The following is a 20,175-nucleotide window of genomic DNA, read 5'->3' on the forward strand; positions in this document are numbered from 1 at the left end:
AGAAATACAGATTATTTCACAAAAACACCATATTTTAAACCAACATTGAAAATAACAAATTACACAAAAGAACAACAAACATTTTTAACAATGTTTAATTTTGAACATTCACAAATTACACAAACCGAGTTTGATAAATTAGCAAAACAACTGTTAAAATATTCATCAGTTTATACAACATCAAAGTTTGACGTTGGAAAAATTAGTTCATCGCTACAACTTCCGTTAAAACCTGACGCAGTTTTCAAAAAACAAAGTGCAAGTAAAGTACCGATTCACTTACATGACATGGTAAATAGATAACTTGACATTTTAGAACAATACGAAATTATCTCACCAGTAAATAAAGAAGAACAACCAAAAGGAAACACCTTCATTAACCCTGTTATCATTCTAGCAAAAGGTGAATCACTAAAAATAGTTTTAGACGCTAGATATCTCAATTCACTAATTGACGAATCAAAATGCAATTGGCCTAGTGAACCAATACAAGTTATCTTAACAAAGATAAACGGTAAATATTTCACAACCGCCGATATGAATAATGCTTATAATCAAATACCACTAGATGAACAATCACGACGTTTAACACAATTTGTTATTGGAAATCAACAATATGAATTTAATCGCTTATTCTATGGAATATCCATAGGTCCAGCAGCTTTTTCAGCTTTTATGAGTAAAATTTTTAGACCACTAATACTCAAGAAAAATGCAATCACATATTTACATGATGTTTTTATGCAATCACAAACCAAAGACGAGATGTTTACAGTTTTAGAACAATACCATAAGATACTTCAGAACGAAAATCTGAAAGCAGCCCCCGATAAATCACACTTCTTTCTAACACGCGTTAAATTTTTAGGACATAATAATGAACAAAACACTATCACTCCATTAAAAAAACGCATTGATGCTATTCAAAAACTTCAGCCACCAACAAATAAAAAGAAAATCCAAGAATTCCTTGGAATGTTAAATTTCTTAAGTAAATATGTTTACAAAATGCAATTATACTTAAGACCCTTCTATAATATCCTCAGACAACAAAATAATTTTGAATGGACCACTGAACATCAAACACGATTTGAAGAAATTAAAAAACTTTTAACTGAAAAAATTTCAAATACAATTCCAGATCCAAATCAACCATTCTATGCAACGTGCGATGCTTCAAATTTTGGCATCGGCGCAGCATTGCTACAATCACATATTGGAACAAATAAATTGAACCTTATATCAGCAAATTCACGAATATTCACTCAGGCAGAGCTACGACTCTCAACTCTAATGAGAGAATGTACAGCTATGATTCATACACTTACAGAATATGAATTTCTGATACTTGGATCAAAACACCCAACAGTTCTATTCACAGATCACAAACCAATTTTTTTTCTCTTTACACAAAAGTCAAATCCAAATCTTAGAGTTTATAGATTTCAACTAATTCTAATGAAATTTCCAAACTTACATATAGTTTGGACAGCAGGAAAAAACCTTGCATTACCAGATACATTAAGTAGAAATACGCCACCTGAACTACTCACAAGAAAAACTACAGTTGAAATACCACAAAATATTAAATTTTATCTCGCAAAAGATGAAACATCACCCCGATTAGAATGCAAATACGCAGTAAAAACTGATATTGATCAATCACAGATAAATAACCTACAACATTTCCCACTCTACTTAGACTGCCAGAATAATCACTACGAAGTTGACTTACTAGGCACATCAACTTTTAAACCAATTCCATACTCACAATGGATAAAAAATAACACTCAACAAAAAAGAATAAAACAATACTCGCATAAAAAAGACCCTTTTCCATTAATCGAAAAAGAAAATTTGACCGATACACTAAATTTATCAGGACCACAAACAAAGGATTTAAAATACACAATCAACCAAGTTTTTGACCTTCATGACCCACTTGACACAATTCCCTTATCAAAACTAGAAATTGACAATATTTTTCTCCCTCCAACAGACAAAATTACACTTGAACTTTTAAGTATCAAAATCTCGACCCAGTAATTAGACAACTAAAATCATGGCAAAAACACAAAACTAAGCCCGTAAAAGCAAATACCACAATTTTAGGAAATAAAACACTCTTCCGACATTTCCGAAAATTTAATAACACAGCAATTGATGAAAATACAGATCTTTTAGAATACCAATTAAATGATTCTAAAGTTCCCTGTCTTCCTTTAAGTATGATATTAATAGCTTTTAATATCTCACATACACAAAATACTAAAGGACACTCCGGATCAGAAAAAACATACTCAAACTTTACCCAATATTTTTGTTTCCCAAATGCACCAACTTGGATAAAAGTATTATGCAATGATTGTAAATTATGTCAATTGAACAAACCTTATCCAAACCTTATCAGACAACGGTACAGAATTCATAAATAATGAAATCATCACACTATGCCACTTATACAATATCAAACATAAACCACGTACATCTCATGCACCTTAGACAAACGGTTTAGTCAAGGGTATGAATCGTTCACTACAAGAATATTTAAGATGTATCATAAATGGAAATGATACAAAATACACAGAATGGTCAGCAGATGTAAAATTATTTCTCTTAGCATACAATTCACAAATCACGACAACTTTAGGAATGTCACCATACGAAATGGTTTTTAGTCAAAAGCCACGTAAACCAATTATGTTTACAGCAAATGCACATAAAAATGCACAAGGTTATTGCCAACCAAATAAAGATTCAATTTGTTGTAACCTACCTTTACACACACATGATGAAGATCATTTTCATCATCCACAAATTCCTAAATTAGCCTCCGGCACACATACCGAATGGATTCTAAATAGAGATAAAAAACACAATGAAATTTACCAAAAAAAAACAAAGAAATTGTTACAAAGGCAAAACATTAACAACCAAATTAATTCACGCTTTACGCCATCCACAGATTTAAAAATTGGAACATTTGTTTTAATACCTAACTTTATTACACAAAACGGAATCTCGGAACAATTACAATCCCTTCGAAAAGGACCATACCAAATCATTGCCAAACCCACTGACGTAACGTACAAACTCACAGATTCAACCAAAAGAAATTGTTCAACATCGTAACAATCTATTGCCCAACTACGCAAAAGAATACGCGCTACGCGAATTAACTCAATTATATTCTTTCACAGGTTTAAAAGTTATTCAAAATCATACAGAAAAACAAATAGATGAACAACACAACGTTCATCATAAAGATCAAATTCAAAAACAAACCACAACTCAAAACAATACAAAAACGCCAGACCCAAAAATACCTCAAAAAGAAAGAAAAAATAGGAAAATGATAGAAAAAATTCTACCACAAGAACAAGTAGAAAAATCAGAACATAGAGAATCATCACGATTTAGAAATCAACCACGAAAAGACTATAAAACATTCATCCCACAATCTAAAATATTAAAGAAAGCTGAATTTCAAAAACAAATTTAATTTTAAAATTAATAATCTTTGCACCTCTGGATCATTTTGAACTTTCATTTTTCACAATAACATGCTGACAAACACGCAACATTTCTAGTTCAGATTCAGCCAATAGGATTCACTTAAATCCGTCACCTTCTATACCTCTAACACCATCCTATTAGCCGAAAGATATTAAATTTCAGGCATATCTATAACTATAACTTTACAACCTCCAGGTCAAAAATAAGCAAACCACTCAAACTTGACAACTAAAATAAATACCACCATAATATCATAACCCTCCCTTATCTAATAACGCAAAGATCAACAATATTTTCCCAACTTAGACCTCAAAAACCCCCAACCAAAAGTGATAAATTAGCCTAAAGTAAAAAAGAACCATATTCATTTGGCCTAAAGTACAAATATTTCAAAAATACCCCAGATCACCCGACAAATAAAAATAAAGCAAAGAAGACCTCCCGAACACCATAAAATTAACCCCCAACAATTTTTCACAAAACTCAACCCACTTGTCAAAAAATCAATAAATAACTCGACCAAACTTGAATCTCGCCTCAAACAACAAAAAATATTCGACAAAGAAATCATTTCTTAAATGCTCTTCTCTCGATCAGTCAATATCTTTAAAAATACAATTTTAAATCTTTTAATAAATTTTTTTATACTATTCAAACTTTTGTTCATATTTCTACTTGATACTTTTGAAGCTTTTATAATCATTTTAATAATTTTTTGCAACATTTTTTTAATTTTCTACTCCCTATTTGAAGTATATCTCCAATTTTCCCAAATCATTGATCATATTCACAGGTACGATAATCCAAAGTCTATTTAAATGATACGAACAATTTTTAGTAGAGCAGATATTTTTTTACTATTTGTAATTTTCATCATATTTTTGTCATCCATCATACTGACAATGTGCAAATGTGTAAAAAAGGCAATAGTCACATTCGCCTTAGCAACAATCCTTTTAATTCTTTTCATTGAAGAATACTACAATAAACATATATCTTCCCACTAGAAAAAATCAATCAGAACACTTTCAAAAATTGCTGACCAACAATCACAAAATCAGTCTTCACCGACATCATCCCAAGAAAACCCAACAATACCTACAACTACCCAAAACCCCCACACGAATTTCTTTCCAAGATAATCCATACACTTTTGAAGAACGGCACGCTCGCTTATCCGAACCATTAGAACCAGTTCAGCAACAGGCACCCCTAAGTGAACCAACATATAACTTGTACCCCACATTACCACAAGAACTAAGCAGAATAAGAAACATTAGTCAAAACCAAATACAGTCAAAATAAATAGACAAATTATACATCCACGACGAAACAGAAGTTTTCAAACCCCCAGAGTTCATTTTGATGTACCCCATTGACCAACATCAACTACTTCAGAAAACCCAAATAGTACATTACCAGAAACTCCCCCACTCCTTTCACAACGTAGCACCTCCAGTATACCCTCAGATTACTTAGGTTCAACACCAACATCTGAGCAAATACGTGAAAATCCCTTTAACCCCCCCAATCCCACCGCACGACTACCATATTGGACAACACACTCATATACACAAGGTGAACCAAACTTAGTAAACGACCCAATAGATATTTCTACGGATACAACACTATCATCACTACCAGAAACAAAATCACTACCATCAAAACCATCATTAAGTCAAATTTCACCGACGCTATTCCCTTTAAATTTCCCAAATAACCTTGACGCTAGATATCGAGAACAATCATCAACAAATATCCCTTTACGATTAGATTGGAACACATTCGTAGCAACCCCACCATTGTTTGGACAACGTCAAGATCGCAACCGTCTCCACAGTTGGGCATTCAATAGACTACAATATAGACAAGATATCCACGAAGATATTCGTGACCACAATATTCAAATATTTCAACAAAATAGTCTCCAATTAAAATTCGAAATCACGATCAAACTTAATAATAATGTTCAACATCCCTACCCATTAAATCCACCAAATATAACAGCTCAATCGCTACCACCGCCGTTTATAACAACTGAAGTAATATATAAATACGACAGATATACCAAAAACACAATTGGTTACATTACATTTTATAACCCATACTCAGGATTATCATACACATGTATATTCTAAAAATATTAACGTTTCAACACATCTTTTTTCTAATATTTTCCGACCAAAATACAAAACCTTCTCCTCGCACAGGACCCCAAGATTTATTAGTAACACACTAAGATTGTGAAGAAAACGAACAAAAAACACTACACAAATATGCAATAAATCAAGTATCACAATGCGAAACAGAACCACAAGCTATCGAAACTACAAATTTAATAGCAACATTATATTCAAAAGCCCGAGCAACAACAGTAATAGGATATAAATTTACAGCAACATTTTCCGAAAAGAAAGTACATTTTTCACAAGTTTCAAACGGAAATAAAAACCGACTTGACCACGAATCGTTTTACCAAAGTAACATAGAACGACTTCTACATCTAAATCTCGATGATTGTAAAAATGAATTACTCAGACTAAACCTAACAAGAAATAAAAACACAGACAGAAAATTAGTAAATTTTCAAGTCTTTGCCGATTCTGTACATCAAGCAGAACTTGAACGATATCAAGGACATATCAAATTAGACGAAAAATATCCATACAACGGCGCACACGGAAGATTAACTTATGAAATACACGATAAACATTGGATACCACACATTGGCATAAATGACCCCTCAAACTGCAAAGCAGACACAAAAAATAAAGGATATTAACAAATAATGTTTCTCGATTGGAAAATACAACTCGAAAAAATACAACTCACACGAGATTTATCTGATAACACAATGATCTATCAAGGAACTAGATTACCTTGCAAAAATGATCAAGGTTATTGTGACCCTACAACAAGGACCCAAGCAACAATTGTTTGGTTTCCCAAAGATACATGCACAACATTTCAAGTAGCAAAAGTACATGCTCGAATGATAAAATTTCATGAAAAATATTTTAATGAATCAATCCCATACGAACACGTGAACCCATCTCGTAAACAAAGCACTGATTTCAAAAACATCCATGATATAAAAAATAAATTAACACGTTTTCAAATCTATCAATAAACAGAATTTGCATGTAAAAATAGCAATCCACTTTATAAAACACAATGCTCTGAAATACTTGTCGAATACGAAAAAGGTTCGACATGACCACTGGAAAAATAAAATTTGACCCTTATGCCACAAGTCACCCTCTAAATGAAGGAACATCATACATACCAGTTAATTTTCAAAAAAGCACAGGTCAACCTGGTGGAAACCTAAGACCACATGACAGTAAAAGCACACGTTTACAAGAACTATCACTAATGAATAGCACCTATTTTGGTAATATTCATTATGATATCGACTTAGATACGAAGTTAGACTACACAATTAGTCGAATTTTTAAAGAAATGTCACTCTCCGAATTAGAAACACTTCATCAATTATGCGAATTAGAAAGAACACAAATCCTACAATCACTCGCACTAGCAGTACTCAAAATACCCTACGCAGGATACTTATTATCAGTAAACAGATCAAATTTTCTAGATTACGACGGAAACATTTTATGGTTTTATACTTGCACCAAAAAAGTATCACCATTATATGTTTTCGAAGATAAACGTTGTTATAAAAGAATCCCGATATTCTATAAAAACAAAGTACATTTTGTCGACACACTTTCAAGACGAACATATTTTTGGGATACTGCAGTCCCATGTGGATCAGAAAATAGCCACAAGGTAGTACAATTAAATCCCGATGAAGATAAATACTATCTCCTTACACCATACCCTACATTAATGCAATCACTCAAAAAGTTTTCACCCGAAAGCATCAGAGCCATTGCTCGTAAACCAAATATTGATTTACAATCAATTGGAATATATTCTAAATCAGACATCCAGCATCACATTACAACACAACAATTTCAAGAATTATTAACACAAATGGACACAATACAAAGACAATCAATTGACCAGAATTTAAGAAAACTTGCCGAAACCGCAGGATTTGCAGACATTTATACACAAGACTACAGCGGATATTTTAAAAATATCAAAGACTACATATATTTAAACGGTGAAAAATACAGACCACAAGATATTTCACCTATAAATTTTTTCAGTTTTGTCACCCTAAAGAACGAAATTTTAGCTTTTCTAGGATGGCCCTATCACATCTTAGAAAAATTAACTATCTCATACGCAATGTTTAACTTTATAGGATTTCTTTTTTCATTCTTAAAAGGAATCTATAACACATGCGCTATACATACACAAGTAAACAGACAAGCAAGTGTAGCACGTATACTATTTGCAGGATTTTTTGGGTTTTTGTCATCATCAATAAACAAAATACTTTTAGATGCACAAATAAAAAAATATAATATAAAAATATCCACGAGACAAAACACATACAATGAAGAACATAATAATGTAGATACAACACCTACAGCACCACAGATACCAACCCTACCACAAAACCATCCATTATCATTAGTTCCCCGTAATTTTCGAAACCTAGCAACCACACATAATCCAAATTTTAGACCAAATACAACACAAAGTCCCATCCAACACATAATACCACATCATTCACAAAATGAAAATACATATGAACAAATTATAGAGCAACCTCACACCACCACTTTTCAGTCTCAAAATAATCAATTTTTTAGCCCACGATGAGCCCACAACTTGGATCCCTCCATCGCTCAAATTCCCACCCAGCCAACCTCCAAACTCCAATCCCAATCATACCACTTTTTGCTTTCCCACCACCCGATTTTCCGATTATTAATATATCATACAGCACGAATTCTGATACTAACTCAGATATTTCAGTTTTATACTCTATCTCACAATTTAATAACCCTAATGTAGAAACCCCTGACAAATTTGCAGACTCCGAACCATCTCCATCAAATGATAATCAGACCAACTCCTCAGTTTTTTCAAAACCCCCTTTTCAACCAATTCCATCAAATCATTCACTCCCATCCGTTTCCACTCCTTCTTATGCTTCGCAAGTGACCCCAACCTATTCTCCACTTCATTCCGACAGATCATATAATAATTCTCCAGATACCCCCCAAATTTCCCAGGAACTCGATTATTTTATTACCCTACAACAACAGTTAATACACCCTAACACCCTCACAATACATCAACTATCATCCACAATAGAATCCTCAAATCCACCTACTCCTACACCCTCCTCAGCTTACACCGCATCATTCACACAATCATCCACAACCACCGAAACACCTAGTAGCACTCACCGAGCTTATCGCAATTTTAAACGAAAATTCCCAAATCACCCATTCCCGACCAAACCCGGAACAGCCTGCGAATATATTAATCACCCGCAACACACTAACACGAAAAATTTTCTTGCAATCACCTTACCCTCAGTTCCACAATATACACTAAACACACCTAACGATACTAATGACACACGTAGTTTTGTAGATGAACATGTTTTAATGTCAACACTTCATTGGACAGCTTATTATCATTTTACTATCCCCTTTGCCTACCACTAACTAATACTCATGACAACATAGAAAAGAACAAAGACATGTTATATAGACTCACTACAACACTAACACCTCGACAATTTACTTACGTAGGATACAAAAAATTACTAAAAACATTCACTGCACCCCGAGTTAACGAATTCACAATAGAATATTGCGACCATAATATCATCCGACCTAATCAAGACCAATTTTAGATGAAGACCGCTTCGCTAACCCGTAACTAACAGAAAAATTTTTCATCAAAACATCATACGTATTCACACTTAATATTTTTGATAGAAAGTATGATCACATCATTTCAGAATCACTAGCTGATATTCAAGCTTACGCAAGTTTCCACGACAAATTTCAGTTATTTTCACTAACCTTTCACTTTCTTTCACCACATGAACGCGATTTGCACTGTTCCCACGATATTATGTTACGCACTAAACAAACCCACACATATACATACTATCGTTTTATATAAAATCATTTTGATTTGCATACCCCATCAAGACAACCTCACCATCGTTTTCAGTTTCTAAACTCAAAGTACACGTCACCATTTTTCCTTAATTTTACATATTGCTTCAAAGATACTAACCTCCACGGCATCCTCCGCAACTATGACCCAGTTACTCAAATGTATATATTTTGTCCCATCACGAAGACCTTTAATGCCGAAGAATCCAGACCCTTCCTTATCCCGCATGAATTCATCCAGCCTATTGAAATACCCATATTAGAGTTCATTCACAATACTAAATATAACCCATAAAATATATAACCTCATTCAAAACACACCTTACGAGTTTGCAGTAGGCACCGAAGAACTAACAATCATTAAAACACTTCAATTGCTTTGGCCACTGCTCCAAACTAAAAACATCATCCGCATACTAGCCAAATTACTAGCAACATCAGATATGATACACGACATCTTCCCCCACGGCTTTTTCCCAGATGATTAACAGGTAAGAATAATTTAAAATACTCTTCACTAATAAATTTAAAATTAGTACTAACCATTTTCTATCAATGTTTGATTTATATTTCTAGTCTTCACACCACGATCATCTACAAAACAAAAAAAATATAAACTTGTTAAAATTCTTCCAAACTTTATTAATATCTTGCACTAAAAAATGTAATTAAATTCATACCAAATGTAGTAAATTAATCTATAAATTATTTACCCATGAAGCAGTAAAATTCAATACGATGAAAATTTATAACTTAAAATTTCCCCCAAATGCAGTAAAATTAAAATTCTATGTAATAAATTAATAAAACGAAAATGCAATACTAACCTTTTGATATTTTCATTCACTCGCACAAGAATTCTATCCAAATTCGCACAGCTCGCCCACGAAGAATTGTTTAAAATAATGAATTTCAGTTTCAAGCTTTCACACTCAACAACTCTAACACACGATAACAAGTTTCAAACTTTCCTTTAATCCGGTTGGAAAGGAATTATATACTAAACCAAACTAACCAACGCAGCTTACTAAACACCACAAATCATAAGATAACAGCATGACTAAGAAAAGAAAACCAACGGTACCCAAACCGGATTAACCCAGTTTAAAACTGGATAATTTATTCTTTTGAAGACTATTATAAAGTCTAAGAAAGAAATAATAAAACACAAAAAGTCGCAAGACAAACCCATACCAAAACCAATTTGATTTTTCAAAAAAGGACACAACCAAAGTAACATAAGAAACACCAACATAAACCCAACATAAAACGTTATCACATAACAGGACCTCTCAAAGAAACAGCACGAAATCATATTCCCACTCCTGGCCTAACCCACCAGAGAGGACGTCCTGAGCATGCTCTATAGCCGCCCTAACCAACCGCGCTACAGCCACGCTTTGTGGCCACACTCTTATTTTTAATAAGAGGTACTCAAGGGTGAGTAACTCTTCAAAATAACCAAACTAAAACAAAACGCTTTTGTGAAAACAACTAACTAAATTCATGATTAAAAAACCGAACTAACATAATTTTATAAAATGTAAATTATACTTTGCAGTATATAGATCATACACAACAACAAAGACGAACATCCAAAGACTAGATGATCCCATCACACTCGCACAAAAGAATGGCTAAAAACAACCGACATGCCGTCCACAATCACGACCCAAAGGATTTAGAGTACGACTTGACTTCGCAGAAAAGAACTTCATTGAACTAGACCAATGGCCACCTCGATGTTCAAGTATACGTACAGATCCCAGTTACAAGGAATCCCTTCCACACACGATCTTCACGCCATTCCCAGACGAGGTTGGTCACAAAACAAGTTCTCTACATAATACAGAAAAACCCGTCATAGCAAACCATTTTGAAATCGGATTGATTTCATTGGGAATCACAGTCGTTGTCGAATGACGACATAACAATTTCCTGTCCATAATTCCAGCGTCCTGGAACTTCCTTAACCAAGAGGAACCGGACAAGAAAATGATGTTCACCAGATACCAACGTTCATCATCCATCCTTCAAATTGCAGAAAGATAATTCTAAAAAAAACTGTAAAACCCGGATGGGTGGAACCTGATCTAAACTACATTTTATTATTGGATAAATTAGATATTTTACCACTGTAAAGTATTTAATATCAACCAATCATAATCCATCCAACTAACAACCAACTTATTTGTAAGTGCTGAAATTACTTGTAATTTCAGCACCAGAGAGATTTGAATTTAACTTAGAAATTAGTTGCCTCTCCAAGAGAACTTCAGCAGTCGCAATAAGCCAGTATACTCTAGATCTATTGAGCCTAGCAGAGGCTAGTTAAACACTCTGAGACTAGTAGATATAAGAGTAAGTTTAGGATCGGTATTAGACTAAGAAGTTGCACGAATCTATCCGGCCGAAAATAAGATAGCGTGACGAGCAGACGGTGTACCCTATCGGAAATTACTCTATGAGTTAACCATGTCCATCTTAACTCATCTGGTGCGACCATAAGTCTCGAATAAGACCTTAATAGCTTAGAACTAACCAAAAATAGATTAGAAATTAGACAAAACATTTTCAAAATGTTACACGATAATAACTTAATTGAAATGTCTCTACGACTCAACAGATCAGAGCCGATATTCCGCACAACACTAGAACTACCTGATATTGGAAGAAGACCTCGAACAAGAGACGATATACGACTAAGTAGAAACTTACCATTTAGTTTTATGGTTGTACGGCAAAAGCCAACACAAACTTTTATATTTAGAATCTTATTAGCAATGAATTTAGATTTTCATTCGCAAACATAAAGTTTTGAAGTAAATCTTCATGATCATTTCAGGCGCTAAACAAAGTTATTAATGTACAATAACGATTGATAAAAAGATCTCAGATCGTTTTCCTAATTTCTGCAGTATTGTAGAAAAACATATTTGAAAAATATTTATTGAAAATAAAAATAAAAATTAGTAGCATGACAATAATTGTTAGTAAACATAAATCATCCCGTTGTTCCAGCTTCATCACCTAAACATAACAGCAATAATAAGCTCACTAATATCATGAAATAAAAAAAAATTCTTTTCCTTGCGACTCTGAGTTTGTGAAAAATGTTAAATTGAAATAACTGAACATTTGCGATCACAAATAAAAACTATCAAAATTGTTCGAATTTTTTTTTGACTCCAAATTGATCCCAATTTTTGAGTATAAATCAAGATATTAAACAAGTCTTTTAAAAGTTTTTGTTTCTTTTTTCGAACAAAATGATCTCTTTAAGAGTCAATGAACGTAGTATATAAATGGTGATGATTTTTTTATTTCAGGAAAAGTCTTAAAAAGCTCTAAGAACTACAGAAAGTACATTCATATTTATAATTGCGTTATGAGAACCCTCGGGTATGTATACATTTTGAGTTCATTTGCTTGAAGGTAACCCAACTTCGTTCGCCAATTACGAAAGAGGAAATGGTGCGAAAGAACGTGATCGAGTTCTAGTATCTAAAGTAGAATATAATTTTTAAATTTACTAATAATACCGTTTTCTCAAGCATAAGATTTTCTTGAAATCAAAGAGCTTTAAGACCATACATTTTTTTGTTCCGACTTTCGATACGAAAGTGACGGAATATTTGTGCTCGGGGTGGGTTTTTTTTCTTCAGGCAAATTTCAACTTTTTAACTAGCCATTTTTGACGGAATTTTTTTATATCATTCAAAAGGTATTGTTGTCCTGAGCTTAAATTTGAAAAAATATTCTACCTGTGATCATTTTTCGTAAAGTTATGGGGGTGTAAAGTTTGCCATTTTGGCCAATTTGGGACAATTAACGCGCGATATATTTCGCGCTAATAACGCGTACGCGGAGATTTAATCCGTCTTATAAATTGCAGCAAATTGGTTGAAAGAAGCTTATTTGCCATAATTGATTTGTTACAAGGAGCGAAATCTACTGTTTTGTTCTTTATATGGCGTGTGGGGTGATGATTTTCATAGAAAAAAAAATCAAATTTTAGAAAAAAAATTTTTCGTTTTATTTTATTTAATTTTATTTTTTTTTGTTGTTTATGATATTACTGCTCCATAAACCTTAAAGGCAGTCGGAACATTCAGGGCTTTGCCCTGATACGAGCAGTCTTGTTTCTTTGAACTTCAATTTTTTTTTCAAAAATTATGCCAGTTTTTTTTTGTTAACTGGCTTCTATTGATTTTTTTCTAAGAGCTATTGGCTATGCGTTTTTGCTCTTTGTATTTTTTTTGTCTTTCTTTCATCCAGTTTTCAATAGAACTTATTAAATCATCCGAAATGTAATACCGCCCTCAGCTTATAAAATTAACTTATTTTGGTTCCATTTTGAAACTACTTAGTTTTTCCAAATGTTTTGTTACTAGATGAGAATAATATTACTTTGTATTTGACATTGTCGGACATAGAGAAAAGAATATTGCCTATACCGTAGAGAGAAGTCGGAAAATTTAAAGTTTTTTCTTGGTACGAGCAGTCTTTTTTTATTTCATATAGAAAATTTCCATCTGCAAATTTTTACAAGTAGAATGTTTGCTCGCATTATCCGATTATTACGAAAATTGATATACGGACGGATCAGTTAAGCGTTGACAAAGAAAACGAACTGATTCCATACACTCAGTTTTCCAGCCGTAGCTCAAGTTGCACTCACGAAAACAGAAGTAGCAATGGGACATTGATTTTAAGATTTCCATTAAATTGCGTTTTTGATTGCATACCCGTATCAATTTGAGCAAAAAAGCCAATTCAAAAAGCAGTTCCCTTTTTCCTCCCTTCGCTAAATATTTTAGTTTCCAGACAAGATATTAATTAGGCAGTTTTTTTCCAGGAAACAGTCGAAATTTTGAATAGTGAACGAAATTTGGTTTCGAATTTGAATTTTAGTTTTTAGCCTTAGCAGCGGAATGAAAAAATTCACCTAGTGGCTCAGTTATTCCCAATTGAGTTCAGTTGGATCAAAAAGAGTCAACCCTAAAAGATTTATATTCAAAAATTGCTATTTATTATTATTTTTTTGAAAATATATCAAAATATTTTGTTTTTCTTCCAGTTTTCTTGCGTGAATTGCGCTGGTTCAACTGTCTATCGGCTATGTTTCTTCATTTAGAAATTTTGTTGAACTTGATGTCCTCGTTGTGTTAACGGATGCCGCTTTAAGATTCATTTATATTTTCAGAAAAACTCACGTGGCGACAAAAACCCAGACCCGCGTTCGAAACTTGGACCGAAAATTACATTGACATGTCGGCGACTGTGGAAGTGATTGAACTAGATACAAGAGATACTTCTCAGAGTATTGCCCTAATTAGTCTTAGTAAGCCAGTGCAGGTTACTAATCCTCTTCCACTGTGCACCAAGGATGTTGGATTGGATGATGAAATAGAGAATTTGAGGGTTATTGGGTTGACTCAGTGGCAGGAACTTAAAGTGAGTCGCATCAAATGTGGAACGGCTTATTAGCATGTGTGTCGATTACCATGCCCATGTTACCAATTGAGCTGACTCGCTCGCTATTTCAAGATTTATTCACTCAATTTTGTTCACTCAGATAGCGTGCTTTTTTTTCCAGATATTTAGTCGGGCGAAAATATTTCTTCTAATTCTCTCACAAAGTGAAATTATAAATTAACTGAAAAATTTTGGCTGAATTTTTGTTCGACTGAGAAAGGCGCATTACTAAAGCAGTAACCGCATGCTAATCGGCTTACATGCATATTGCTGCGCCAATGTATCAAATTAACAAATAATCCGCCTTAGTGTTGAAGATGTTTTCTTGATTCAGTGACGAGCCGGCTCTGATTTTGCTCCATTGTAATTTTTTTACCGAACTATTTAGCTCAATATTGCCTTCTCCAGGTGCTTGAAATATGATTTGACTTTGAAATCGAGAAGAAGCAGTTTTTCAACTGAAAACCCGCGGTCGAGAAGCAATTTTGAGTCGAGCACAAAGTCAAAACATACTTGCTAATGCATCACTAGTTGTACGGCTATTCTACCGTTAAATGTTAAAACGATTCTATATTCAGCACTGAGTTATCCCCAAACATTGCGTTATACTGCAAAATATTCCAAAATTCGGCCAGGTGGCCAGTCAATAAACAGGATGGTCTAACTGCAGAATGGGTCCAAGAGCAGAAAAACAGAAAAATATTACATTTTATAAGCTGATCGATAAATTATGTATAATATTAGTCAATATTAGTCAATGATACTAATTTGCATCACGGATTCCGAAAATTAAATTGGAGTCCAAGTAATTGGCAATTAATTGGTCCAACTAATTGATTGATCGGCGTTCACCAATTATTTAATTGATTGGTGAATAATCAATTAATTGGCAATTACTGGAGTTTATGAAATGGAGCGGGATGAATTCCCCTTTTCAACAAACAATTGCCGCAGAATAGCAGCAACTTATATGACGCATTTTTTCTGCGCGCCAACAAACAATTTTGGGACGAGGAGTTAGTTTCCCTCATCATTGCATGAGTTTTTGCTCTATTTGACTGTTATTTAGCTGAAAAAAAAATTAGTTTGTGTTCGTAAATAGGATTGAAATCTTGTTTTACAGTTTTTTCTTTTTCTAAAAATACTTGCCAATTAATTACATTGATTGATTGATCTAGGTGCCCAATTACAATTAATTGATTGATACACCAAATAATTAATAATTGATTATTCTTGCTTCATTTAATTTTTCGGAACCTCTGATTTGCATAATTTGAGTAATTTAATCCGAATTTTTAAAAAATCAATGAAAAAACTTGATGAAATAATTTAATTTATGAATAACTTATTCATTTTCTTAGTATTTTGACGATTCTGGTAATTGTTCTATCAACTTACCCGTATTAATCAGTGAAAGTTAATATTTTTCTGTTTTCATGCTTTTGGACCCATTCTGCGCTTAGACCATTCTGCTTATTACTCCGCCTCCACTCGGTCGATATATAATAAACACGAATCACAAGTGCTACTCCCGTGTGCGTGATGTTAGGCTTATTGTTCCGACTTTCGATACGAAAGTAACGGAATATTTGTGCTCGGGGTGGGTTTTTTTTTTCTTCAGACAAATTTCGACTTTTTAACTAGCCATTTCTGACGGAAAAATTTTTATATCATTCGAAAACCATTGTTGTCCTGAGCTTAAATTTGAAAAGATATTTCACCTGTGATCATTTTTCGTAAAGTTACGGGGGTTTAAAGACTACCATTTTGGCCAATTTGGGACAATTAACGCGCGATATATTTCGCGCTATTAACGCGTAAGCGGAGAGTTAATCCGTGTTAGAAATTGTTCCAAATTGGTTGAAAATAGCTTATTTGCCATAAATGATTTGCTACAAGGAGCGAGATCTATCCTTTTAAACTTTATATGGCGTGTGGGGGGATGATTTTGATTTAAAAAGTTCAAATTTAAAAAAACTTTTTTTTTTCATTTTGTTTTATTTCAATTAATTTTTCCATGTTATTACTGCCCTATAGACCTTAAGAGGCAGTCGGAACATTCAGGGCCTCGCCCTGATACGAGCAGTCTTGTTGATTAAATGATTGAACTCAGTGCCTTCTGAAGGAGGCAAATGTTGATTTGCTTTACTCATTGATGTGAACAAGACTGCATATACATGAGCGCGAAGCCTTGAACGTTGAGGCTGCCCGATAATGCCCTGAATGTTTTGACTTAATCGGCATCCAGTAGTTCCTGGGGAAGAAAATGTTGAACTCCATAAACTTAAGACAAACTAATTAAGCTCCATAATTTTTGGAAAAATTTTGGTCAAACTCTGAAAACTTGAGTAGCAACAAAATCAATATGACCAACTAGCTTGCCTCAATTCAGTTTGGGACTTCTTTGTTATTGCGTTACGCTTTTAGCATCGTAAAAAATTTCCCAGCGCGCAATATTTAGTCCAAACCATGGCATTATTAGCAGTTTTTGAACCCAAAATCTTGACAAAAAGCAATCAAAGCTAAATGCTTTTTCTTAATTTACCTCAAGGATGCGGTATTTTCGTTGTGTCTGAAAAGTTTTAGAATAAACTATTATTTTGACCTCCTGAAGTTTGACTGAATAAAACAAATTAACCCAAGCATAATTATTCTGCTCTTCAATTACCAAAAAAGAAATGGCGAAAAAAACTTGAAAGATTTTAGCTTCGAAAAAGGATTTTATTACTCAGATTTCCCAGGGGAATTACAAAAAATAACCACTGACCAAGTTAATGAAAAAAAAACATAAAGAAAAAAATTAAATCCAAAAAACTTCAACGATTTTTTTCTTCATCTTCGAAAATTGAGTATTTTGCAGAACAGGTAACTTTTTAGATTTCCGTCCAATAATTGACCATTTAACTTATATTTGTAACTAAACAGGTGTTTCCTGTCTTCAAACTTCACCAAAAAGAGTGCCGAGATAACTTTCAACTAAAAGTGAATGCAAATGTAGAAACACAGAGCTTAGAAGAGAGCCTCGGAGACCAATTTCTATGTGCCGATGGGACAATGAGAGATAAGTACGGAACTGTGAGGGATGATTACTACTGCTTCAACCGGAAGCAGCGCTTCACTAGTAAGCAATTTACCATCTAATCGCAATACTGTTAAAACTTAAGTAAAACGGCGGCAAAAAAAAACTTTTTTTCTTAGCATCTGACCGAAAAATCTAGGTTTCAAATTTTTCCAGACAAAAATTGAATATAGTGTTTAAAGTAAGAATTTATTCCAGTCTTTTTTAGTCTTCACATGCCGACCCGATTCAGCTGTTTCTCAGGACGGGTACTTTGAAACAAAAGAAAATCGGGTGTTTTCGATTAAATTGCCAAATTTTTCTGCGGCATGCGAGTTTTGAAAAACTGGCCAGAATGAAACTTACGAAAACTTTTGATAGGTTCAGATTAATTTTTTCTTTCTGGTAAAGCGGATATTGTACAAAACAGTACCAAATACGATAGGGCGCCTTTGATAACAACGATTATAATCAAAGTTTTAGGGGGGTTTAGGGTTTTAAAAAATCAAAATTTTTTCGACCTTTTCTAAGTCGACTGGGTTGAGCATACCAAAAACGCCATAGCGAACCTATTTTGACCTGTTGTAAAATTTCGCATATGGCTGCATTACCCGGGTCGAGGTGCTCGAGACATGATTCAACCGAAACGGTCAAACGGTTCTCGTCTTTTTGAGTCAAACGACGTTGTTGTCAACTTTTGAGTCGAACGATGTCAGCTCTTGACTTAATTTATTATAAGTGGTAATTTTCGACTTTGTCTGACTTTGTTTGAGTTTATTCTGTTTTATCGACAAAAAATCCAATTTTTTTTGTGCTCAAGACTTGACCCTGTTCGACCCTATTTAACTCCTGATTTGACGCTGTTAGACCCAAGATTCGACCCTAATCGACTTACGATTCGGCCCTGTTTGACCCATGATTCGACATTGTTCGACTGTAACTTTTGTTCGACGTTCTTGATTTGCAACGAAAATTGGAAATCGTTTGACTGTTTTGGTCGAAAAATTCAATATAACCTCCGCACTGATATGCAGTCAAATTTAGGTCCTCATATACAACTTAGTAATTTAACATACACTGAATGTATTTAATATGCACTGATATTGGCTAATTAATGTATACAATGCAAATTTAATGATGATGTACATCAAATGGCGCGTGGTGGGGAAAAATCAAAAGAGTAGAAAAAAGCCAAACAATTTTTGCTTCTAGTTTTGCCTTATGTCAACCGTTTAATTGTAAATTTAAATAATTCATGAGCCGGTTTAATTTGCAACCAACGCTGCGCGTTAGAAAAAAAACGTAAAAATTTTGCTGTTTTTAGCGGTTTGAATTTTGGTTTTTGTATTTTCAGTTCCTTTCTTTCGTTAGAAAGAAGTCAAACTTCACTATCTAACAGCAACGTGTAAATGTCGCGAAACACTTAATCGACTTCTAGTTTCAAAAGTGGGTTTTAATTTTGAGATTTCGCAGTGAAACAAAAAAATACCTTTTGGTCCAATTTTCTCATGTTGGGTTGACTTTGTCAAAAAATTCATTAATTGTTTCTGAAAAGACTTTGAAGGCCATGTATTTTTTCTTTGAAATTTGAAAGTTGAAGTTTTTGGCTCTTTTCCAACTGTCTGTTATGTTGGCTGTATTGATTCGTTGATAACAGGGTGGTCTTACAGGAGGATGGTTTTGCAAAAAATATATATTTCTTTAAAAAAATTTGAAAATTTTGAGTGCTCCCGTAAAATTTAGTATGTACTGGCTATCGAATGTTCCATTTCGAATGTTTTTTGTTCAGAAAATTCAAATAAAAGTCCTTTGGGTCTCAAAACTGTATTGTTTTAGAAAATGTCGGGGACGCGATGTTTTTGGTCGAAAAGTTAAATGGAAACCCGAAATGCGTAATTGGAGTTGTGTCTTCGATTATTGAATGCAGTGAGTACCCTTCCCAAATTGGTAACCCCATGATTATTGTTGGAACACGAAGCTTCTTTAACATTTTAACAAATACAACTGATCCGACATCACCAACCACATCATCGACATCGTCGTCAACAACATCTTCGACTT

At 33.7% G+C, this 20,175-nt stretch overlaps 2 protein-coding genes across 5 annotated transcripts in view; both read left to right on the forward strand.

Moving 5' to 3' along the window:
* The window catches only part of LOC134841944 (lisH domain-containing protein ARMC9-like), a 461,419-nt gene that overhangs the window by 143,054 nt on the left and 298,190 nt on the right, over window positions 1-20,175 (forward strand). Inside the window, exon 1 of one of the 4 annotated variants that reach the window (XM_063858043.1) lies at window positions 13,867-13,878. The exons of the other annotated variants lie outside the window; for them this stretch is intronic. The gene's annotated coding sequence lies outside the window, so the exon portion shown is untranslated. Of the gene's footprint in view, window positions 1-13,866; window positions 13,879-20,175 lie in introns of those variants that run through there. 4 annotated transcript variants of the gene reach the window in all.
* LOC134841946 (rho-related GTP-binding protein RhoC) overlaps window positions 1-20,175 on the forward strand; it is a 164,162-nt gene that overhangs the window by 42,612 nt on the left and 101,375 nt on the right. The window lies entirely within an intron of this gene.

This window comes from Symsagittifera roscoffensis, chromosome 3, assembly GCF_963678635.1.
Source record: "Symsagittifera roscoffensis chromosome 3, txSymRosc1.1, whole genome shotgun sequence".
NCBI classification, from domain to species: Eukaryota; Metazoa; Xenacoelomorpha; order Acoela; family Convolutidae; genus Symsagittifera; species Symsagittifera roscoffensis.